This window comes from Drosophila mojavensis, unplaced genomic scaffold (assembly GCF_018153725.1).
Source record: "Drosophila mojavensis isolate 15081-1352.22 unplaced genomic scaffold, ASM1815372v1 contig_136, whole genome shotgun sequence".
Lineage (NCBI taxonomy): Eukaryota > Metazoa > Arthropoda > Insecta > Diptera > Drosophilidae > Drosophila > Drosophila mojavensis.
Genome location: NW_025318667.1, coordinates 3,201,115 through 3,210,694, shown reverse-complemented (window position 1 = coordinate 3,210,694; position 9,580 = coordinate 3,201,115).

The following is a 9,580-nucleotide window of genomic DNA, read 5'->3' as shown; positions in this document are numbered from 1 at the left end:
TAAGCCAGAAAACTTTACAGCTCAGTTTAAAAGGCCTGAAATTTTAGTTGACAATTCTGAAAGTGAGACTAATGAAAGTGAATACGAAAATAATAAAATTGAAGATGAATCAACTGAACATAATAATAGTGAAATGGGTCGGCGATTGCGAGATAGATCACAGATTCGTATGCCAGATTTTTATGGTTGCCCTGTTACATTTATTACACAAAGCTTGCCTTTAAATTATAATGAAGCGTTAAAGTCTGATGAAAATGTATCTGAACAAAATAATTGTAATGCACCTTACCGCGAAGCAATAGGAAATTTAATGTTTTTACAAGTTGTTTCAAGGCCAGATATAAGTTTTTCTGTTAATGTAGTTTCCCGAGAGCTAGAAAACCCGAAGCAGCATCACTGGACGTTAGTTAAGAGAATATTTCGTTATTTGAAAGGAACGATGGATTTGGGAATTTTATACAGTAAAATTAATAATATATTTTTGAGACATATAGTGATGCTGATTATGCAGGTGATAAGAAAACTCGGAAATCTACATCTGGAATTTTGTGTAAATATGCGAATGCTGCAATAACGTGGCAAAGTAAAAAACAACAATGTGTAGCTTTATCAACAACAGAAGCCGAATATGTAAGTGCAGCTCTAGCAAGTAAGGAAATGATATGGCTAAAGAAATTGTTTTTTGATTGTAACATTAATTTAAGTAACTACATCTTGTTTATAGATAATATAAGTGCGATTAAGCTAATCAAAAATCCTGAATTTCATCAACGAAGCAAACATATAGATGTTAAATATCATTTTGTACGCGATTTATTTGAGAAAGATGAGATAGATGTAAGGTATGTAAAGAGTGAAGAGCAGATCGCTGACATTTTTACTAAAGCTTTGCCAAAGCCCAGATTTTTGTATCTAAGAGAGAAATTGGGAATGAAGAATAAGGGACAAATTTGTTATAGAGATGTTGAGTTTTAGGGAGGGTGTTGAGGATTGATCTCGAAAACTCATCATCAAGTGAGCATTTGAGCTAACGGTAAACACAGTCGTCGGCTGATCGCGCATTTGTCTCTAGAATAAGAAACCGAATGTTCTGGATTATGAAATAGACGCAAACATAGAAGCATAAGGAGACATCCAGAACATTCGATATGCAGTAGAAGTAGGTATATAAGCGTGCTGTAAGTCGAGCCAAAGTTCATTCAGTAAGTTCATTGTGTAAGATCAATGTCAGTGTGTCGGCTCGGTTAGTTAAGTTCAAATCGTCGCGGTACGTGAAGAAGTGTACTTGTTACTGAATATTGTGTTAAATAAACTTTTTGTGTTGCGCCTACATATACCGTGTTTCATTTAAGAAAAACCTTCAACATTTTTCTCTGTCTGCATCTAACATCTCTCTCTCTCTCTCTCTGTGTGTGTCTCTCTCTATTTCTCTCTCTCTCTCTCTTTCTCTTTCTATCTCTCTCTCTCTCTCTCATATACTGTCATATTCCACAAGTGTTTCATATACCACTCGTTTCAACACATCTCTCTGTATTTTCCGTTCTCTCGCTCTCAGACGGCTGTTGCACTCTCAAGTCTCTATATCTCTTGCTCCCATCTCTCTCCATCTTTCTCCCTCGCCAACTGCTGCGCTATAACTTTCCACTTATGTTCCACTTCCCAGCCATGCCCCATTCTGTAGCATCGCATTTCACATGATTAATCCTAAAACACCTTGGCGTCTAAACAATATCTCACAACAACATCTCGACAGCCACCACCTCGCTCACCCCGTGCCGATTCCGCAGTCTCCGGGGATTCAATTGGACTTGGAACCTGTTTATTTTCACACGATTTATGCGCAGTTCATTGAGCCGACATCGAAGTACAAACAGGGCCCAAATAACAATTAATCATAATTAAGCCACAAAATGCACACATAATCATTTATTATGATACGCACACACAGAGAGGCAGAAAGAGAGAGAGAGAGAGAGAGAGAGAGAAGAGGGAGAGAGAGAGAGGGAGAGAGGGAAGGCATGGGAAAGGACGCGACTGACTGGATAATAAATTAAGTCAAGTAGCTGGTGTTAAGCTGCTCCGCTCGGCCAATTGACTATTTGGCCAAAAGCCACGAGCGCCACAGACCGCAGGCCAAAAGCCAAACGAGCCCCACAAACTGGCCGCAGGTAGTTACGTTAATCAGGCGTTAAATTAACGCACTCATTAGCACAAATTACAAATTACAAATTACGAATTGAGCTCTGAGCCGAGCCACGGTTCACAATTCGCAGTTCACAGTTCGCAGTTCACAGTTCACAGTTCGCAGTGCGCAGTCCGCAGCTAAGTCAGGTGCTTAACATAAATCACTTAATAATCAAGAGCTGCAATTTAATTGGCTGACTGCTCAGTCCGAGCTCGCCTTCGCATCATTCACATTGCCACGCCCATTCCATTCTCATTCATTCCCAGATATGGCATCCAAAAGGTTCGACGCCTTTGTTAATTAATTATTTCATTAGCTTACGCTGCTGGCCCACGCATTAGACCATCAACATAATTGAAGCTAATTACAGGGTATCTGGCAGCTCTATCATTTTGCACATATTCAAATTTTTTCGAAATTAAAGCATGTATTCAAACACCGAAATAATTACCACTTAATTATATTTCAATTAATTACAGGGTATCTTTTAGTCGTGCTAGTTAATTGAGTTTCATTATCAAACTCATCATAGACAATTGTACACCAGCGTTAGCTCATAACATCTATGTATTTCATATTGCAATTACCTACAGGGTATGCTGACGTCAATCAGTTTCCGATAAAGACATAATTTACATAAGTTTGGTTTGTTATTTTCATCCCAAACTAGTTCACTTCAACACTATCATATATTCATCCACTATTATTATATTTCAGCTACTTACAGGGTATGCAAACGTCGTTCCGTCTTGAATAGAAAGAGATGTTACCAAAGTTTTTTTCGTAAAAATCATCTTCAACAAATGTTATCCAGTGTAAGCACATATACACTTATATTTCAAACAATTACAGGGTATATGGTAGTCGTACATCCGACTATAAGTAATTCTCACATTAAACATTAACTGTTTTTTTTTTTTACTGTAACAAGTTAACTTGACTTGTTTATTCAATTTGAAGTCACTCAGTAGGCTCCACATTGTACTACAGGGTAGCTTCCAGTCCAGCACACACGCCCAAACCCAATGCCCAGTGCCTGCTGCTTGTTGTTTCATCTTTTCACAGCTCGTGCGGTGACATTTAATTTAAGTTTTGCAATTTGCATGCGAATTACGAGAACGAATCACCAAGTCGGCCCAGCTCCAGCTCCTGGGCCCGTTCGCAAATCAAATCTATTGCCACGACCAAATATAATAAAAAAGCAAGTAACAACCAGGCCGTGAGGTGTGACCGACTGCCAAATACATGCTCATGGTCTAAATTCATTTAAATTTGAACGCATAATCTGGTTTTTGTAGATGAATCGATCTAAGCATATGAATCTCGATTCTGGAGATCAACCAGCGACCCACCAGGAACGGATCGAGGAATGGACAGACATGTCTAGGGACAAGCTGCTCAGTAAATCAACGAATGAACGGACATAAGGAGGAATGGAATTAAGGGACGACTGGACGGACTGGCGGACAGACGAACACAGAAACTCTATATACTCCCTTCACATCGCAGGCGAGCATCAAAATAAAGCAAATAAATAAATTAAAGGCAGCGTCGAAAATTTGCCAAGTTTTTAATTGCCAGCAACCGCTGCCAGTGACAACCGGCAGCAGAAAACAAAGTTTTCTGTGTTGGCCTGTGTAATTATTTAGTCGAGCGCAACATTTGCATGTGCCGCATGCTTTGGCCGCAACTGTACTAGGCCAAATCGCATCGACTTGCTGTCTATCACCAGCTAGTGTGAATAAATCGAAGTTGACCATAAAAAAAAAAAAATCTACAGCAACTTTTTCAAGGTTTCAGCTTTAATCGAACTAACCCTAGGACATGGCTGACTTCGACTTCGAACTCGAACTAGAACGTGAATGTCTACCATTGAAATGAGCGCGTGTCACGAGTGCTCAGAGCACGAAAACACTCCCACACGAAGCGAATTCCAGCTGAAATGGTAGCTAAATAGGAGTTGTCTACCAAATCTTGGATATGTACAGTGATCTAGCCATGTTCATTCATCCGTCTGTCCGTTGTTCATAGAGCTTAAACACAACACAAGTGTTGCAATACAACACCCATTTTGCTATTATCGATAAAAATCGATTTTTGTAGTTGGTAATTTTAGCATAACTTCAAAAGCAGACAAGCTAGAGACCCCAAACGTAACATATTACTTGCTATATTGAGTACACAGACTATGAATATTATCGATTTTTAATAGCCCCTAAATAGTGGCGTTTAGGCTGCCGGGTATCTCATTTTCCTTGTTTATGTGTCTATCGATGGACACGCGCTCATCTCTAGCGCGCACGCAACGCGTCTGCATAGCCAGACCAATTTCTGCGGCAATTCCTAACCCAATTCCTATGGCTATACCCCACCCGAAACCTCTCTCCTCCCTCTCCCTCTCGACCACTGCCCTGACGGAATAGCCATATTACGAATATCCTTGAGGCGATTGCAATCCCTTTGGCCAATCTCTCAAAGTGCCAGACATGCCGAAAAAAAGGACTAAACAATTTTCTGCGCTGGCAATTTTTATGGCCAAACGATAAGTAAAACGATATTGAAAGTGTGTTAGTGTCTGTGTGTGTGTTTGTATGTGTTTGTATGTGTTTGTCTCTCTATACATCCCTCTCGCTCTGGCTGTCCCACTGTTGTGGCGTGGCAGCCCCATTAAATTCTGATAAGCATCTCGCATTGTCCACGCAGCCAAAAGTAAAAGGCATTTCCTCAAACACTAGCCCCCTCTCTCCCCCCCCTCCCATTGCCCATCGAATGCCTACCCTCTCCAACCCCTGCCCGCCACGTCGCCTTCTTTAAAGGCTATTGCCTGGCTTATTAACACTTTGTTTTCCCTGGCCGAAAAAAAAAGAAACTTTGCATTTTGGGGGCGTGGCAGCTTTAAGGGTCCAAATTAGCTGCAGCTGGACGAAAAGTGCGAATTGTTGAAATTTGCCATTTTGCCCAAACAAAATGTTGCCAGAGTAGCCACGCCCCCCTCGCCTACATGCCCTGCTTGAGCATAGGAAATGCTGCGTTAAAAATTATGCTTCAAGCTCCCCCTCTATATATGTATGCATATACCCTGTACCCGTTGGCACCTCCCCCCCCCTCCCCCTCCTCGGCTCCTTAGTCCCTGCTAAGCGTCCTGTTTCCCTCCACAAAAAATATATTCATAGCATTTATAAAAGCCATTTCGAGCAGACGACAGCCGAGAGTGAGAAAGATAGGGAATGGGAGAGAGAGAGAGAGAGAGAGAGAGAGAGAGAGGAAACTGAAGTCAGGGCCAGCGCAATGGGCACATGCAAAATGCGAACATTACGCGCTGAGCAATGCGCTACAATCAGTAAGAAAACGTTGGCTATTTCAATTCCTAGCTAAGTTCACATACCAAAGAGGAGAGGATATTGGATAAGTATAGATTATATAGATGATATAGACTAAATAGTAGATATAGATGATTTAGTTGATTGACCTCAAGTATTTTTATTTGATCTTATCAGTGGCTGTCCCGCTCTCTCTCATTGTCCGGCATCTCTCTCATCCGTGACTCTTGCACTCTCACTATTTCTATCTCTCTCTTGCTATCGCGCCTTACTCTCTTTCTATTTTCTCTCTCCTCCTGCCTCTCTCACATTCTATTTCTATTTCGATCGTTAATGTGCGAGTTTATCTCTCCCTCGCATCGGTTCTCTTCTCTCTCTATGTCTATCTGTCTCCCTCTCTCTCTCTCTCTCTCTCACGCATTCTTTTCTGTTTCTAGACCTATTTATCTTTTTAACGCCCTCCTTCTCTCTCTCTCTCTCTCTCTCTCTATGGCCCTCTCTCTCTTGCTCTCTAGCTATCTGCCATTTCCCTCGTCCGTGACTCTCTTCCTCTGCATTTCAATTTTTAACGTGACTGTTTTTCTCTCCCTCGCCTCAATTCTTTGTTCTCTCTCTGGCTCTCTCTCTCTATCATACATTCTACTCAGTTTCTATACCTTTTTATCTTCATATCGCCTTCCCCCTTTCTCTCTTTCTCTCTCTCTCTCTATCTATCTATCGGTCTCTCTATCTCTCTCTCCCTCTCCCTCTCTCTCTCTCTCTCTCCCTCTTTCCCACTCTCTCTTCTATCTAAGTGTTTCTTTATCTCTATCTTACTCACCATATCTCTGAGTCTATGTCTTTTCTCTCATCTTTCCCTCACGGACTCGCTTTCGCTCGCCCCTACATTCCACCTTTCCGGTCCCACACTACCTCATCTCCCGACTTATTCACATTATGTTTATCCACATGCCCTAGAGCATTTGGTGTAAGGTGCAGAGGGCAAATTACTTTGACTTTCGCTGCGCTTTTCGACGCTTTTCGCGCTGTCGTTGCGGCCATTTTGTAGCCATTTCGGCCAATTCGGCTGCCAAGTGCAAGCGCAAAATGTTTATAATTAAACTTTAATGCGTATTTAATGAGCCCCGAGCTGGGGCCTTGAAAAAATAATGCAACTTTTAAATGTGAATTCACATTCACGCGAATGCGAATGCGAATGTGAATGTGAATGAATATGAATATAAAAGCTTTCACAGAGAGTTTGCTGCTGTTATGCAATGTTTACAAGGCCAAAAACTTTGCACACCTACAACACGAGCAAGAGAGTGAGAGAGAGCGAGAGAGAGCGAGGGAGTACGACTGAAGCTCAGTCCCCTGATAATATAAATTTAATCGCTCGCCTAATTGTCTTCATGTGAAGCCAAGTAAATGGTGTTAAAAACTTTTGCAAACAAATTGCAACTAGTTGCAGGCAGAACGAACAAAGATGTTGACGCAAGGAATGGGAATCGAAATGGGCGTGGCCATGGGCATGAGCGTGACTCTGACGACAAGGAGCTGTGAACAAATTTGTAAAACGCAACTCGAGCAGTCGAGCTTTGAGCCACTTCAAAATGCAAGTTGCTGCCACTGATACTACGCAAAAGTTAAGCAGTCCAAAAAGTTTACACACACACAGGCAGAGAGAGAGAGTGAGAGAGTGAGAGAGAGAGAGAGAGAGTGAGAGGCTATTCTGGTTATTCGAGCAAGAGTTCCACTCAAATGAAAATGCTCTTCAAATATTTATGAAAGCCCATTTTGAGCAGCAACGAAAAATGAAAGACATGCATCATATAAAATGCAACAGTCTGTAATTGCTGGACGCACTGTGGCTCACGCTGGTTCCAGTTCCGCGCTGACCTTGTTTACAGTTTGTTTATTTAACATCAAATTTAACATAAAATTTGACATATTTAAAGCTCCGCAGCTCACATTTGAAATATGTTCAATTGAACTAGTTCACGTCTGTGGTGAAGCAAATCCAGAGGCTTATAGGCTACAATAACTGAACTAGTTACTAATGACTTTGTAAAACAGCTATAGTTTCGGTTCAATAGTACTAGTTCACTAATTGGAACAGCTAATTTAGTCTGCTTATGTATAATAAATTATATGCTGAGCATGCACTAGTTCCTTGTTTTCAAATGTTCATTTCAACTAGTTCGCAAGGAAAAGCAAGCTCATAAGTAAATAAGTGACAGATTCTGTTTTTTTTTTTTTTTGGGTTTTTTTTTTTTTGGAATCACACTGTTCAAGTGAACAAGCGTACAAAAAATTTATATTCACTGAGCTAGTTCATTCAATTTGGTTAGCTAGAGAGACAAAATGCTGAAGTAATTCGTGATTGATGTTTCAATTGTGAACAAGTTCCTGGCTCTGATTGAGAACGAAGTTTTTTATGAAATATGTTCAAAATTGTTTAAAAATTGTATTGTCTCTCGAGCTTAGTCACCAAGTTCGTTTTTATGCGCTATGGTTCATTTGGGTCTAGTTCCGATGTAAACAGTGATTGATGTTTCGATTGTGAACTAGTTCCTAATTCTAATTGGGAACAAAGTTCTTTATGCAATATGTTCAAAATTGATTTGAAATTATATTGTCTCTCGAGCTTAGTCACCAAGTTCGTTTTTATGCGCTATGGTTCATTTGAGTCTAGTTCCGATGTAAACAGTGATTGATGTTTTGATTGTGAACTAGTTCCTAATTCTAATTGGGAACAAAGTTCTTTATGCAATATGATCAAAATTGATTAGAAATTATATTCTCTCTTTTGAACTTAGTCACCAAGTTCGTTTCTATGCTCTATGGTTCATTTGAGTCTAGTTCCGACGATAAGCGATAAAACGATCAGTTTTAATCTGATTGAGCTATTAGCTCTGCTATCGCACAGCCCTTGCTCCCCCTGCCTAGGTCCGCCTGGCGTTGCACCAGCTTCGAGGTTGTGTGCACCATTGCCAGTTGGTGTAAATGTCCAAAGTTTGATTATGCTGCCTCAAAGTAAAGTGAACAAAAAAGAAGCCCCAAAAACTCAAGCTCAACTGTTAAAAGTTTCTTTCATAGAATATCATTTGTTTTATTGCCAAAAAGTGAGCGAGCGAGCGAGGGAACTTTGCAAATTGCCAGCACACGTGCACACACTGCCGCCCCCCGGCCTCTACACTAGGCGCTTGGCACATTTAAGGACATTATCCAGTTGGTATTTTTTTTAGTTCCTTTTTTTTTTTTTTTTTTCTTTGTATGCAGCACAGTGGAAATTTTCGTATAAATCAATAAAGTTATTCAGCACTCGACTGACACTTGCGACACTTTATGGCGACAATCATTATGGCAGCCCCACATCCCACATCCCATACCGCATGCCCCCTTCCTGCTTCCGGCTGCCCTCCCCCTTTAATGTGGGCTCTGTCTGAACACTTGGGCAGGTCATTAAACGCATAATCGATACTAATGAAGCATCGGATTTACTAGCTGTTGGCAATTATTGTGAGAGTGCAGTATCCTACAATAGACCGTCCTACCCCAAGTGCCCCACCCCCACTCACTTTAGCTAAGCTCGTTCTCATCTCACCAGCCCCAGCCCCAGCTCCAGCTCCAGCTCCATCTCCATTTCCGTTTCTTGCATCCGCTTCATGACATAATAAATTGCCCCTCGGCATTCTAAATATCTGCTCTCATCAATAGCTCCCCAAAGGGGGGGTGGGCGCAGGGTGCGTCCATAAACGTTTTATGTGCTATTTTTTTTTTTTTTACACTCTCTTAACTCCAAGCTATTTTCGTTGAGCTGCAACTTGCTTAATGAGCCTGGCAACATTTTGCCAGCGCTCTAAAGTGTTCTGTTCACTGGAACTAGTTCCAGTTGCACATGGAGAAGGCATTTAATGGAATGCGTATATAGCTGAAGAAACAACACGTAAACCTATTTGAATTCAGCTCTATTTCAGCTTAACTAAGCTACCCAACTGAAGAAAGCTATAGGGTATCGTAGCTACATTCATTTCTTTCGATATAATTATTCAACCTCCCTTTTTTCTTGAGCTCTAATTCAATTTGTCAAGCT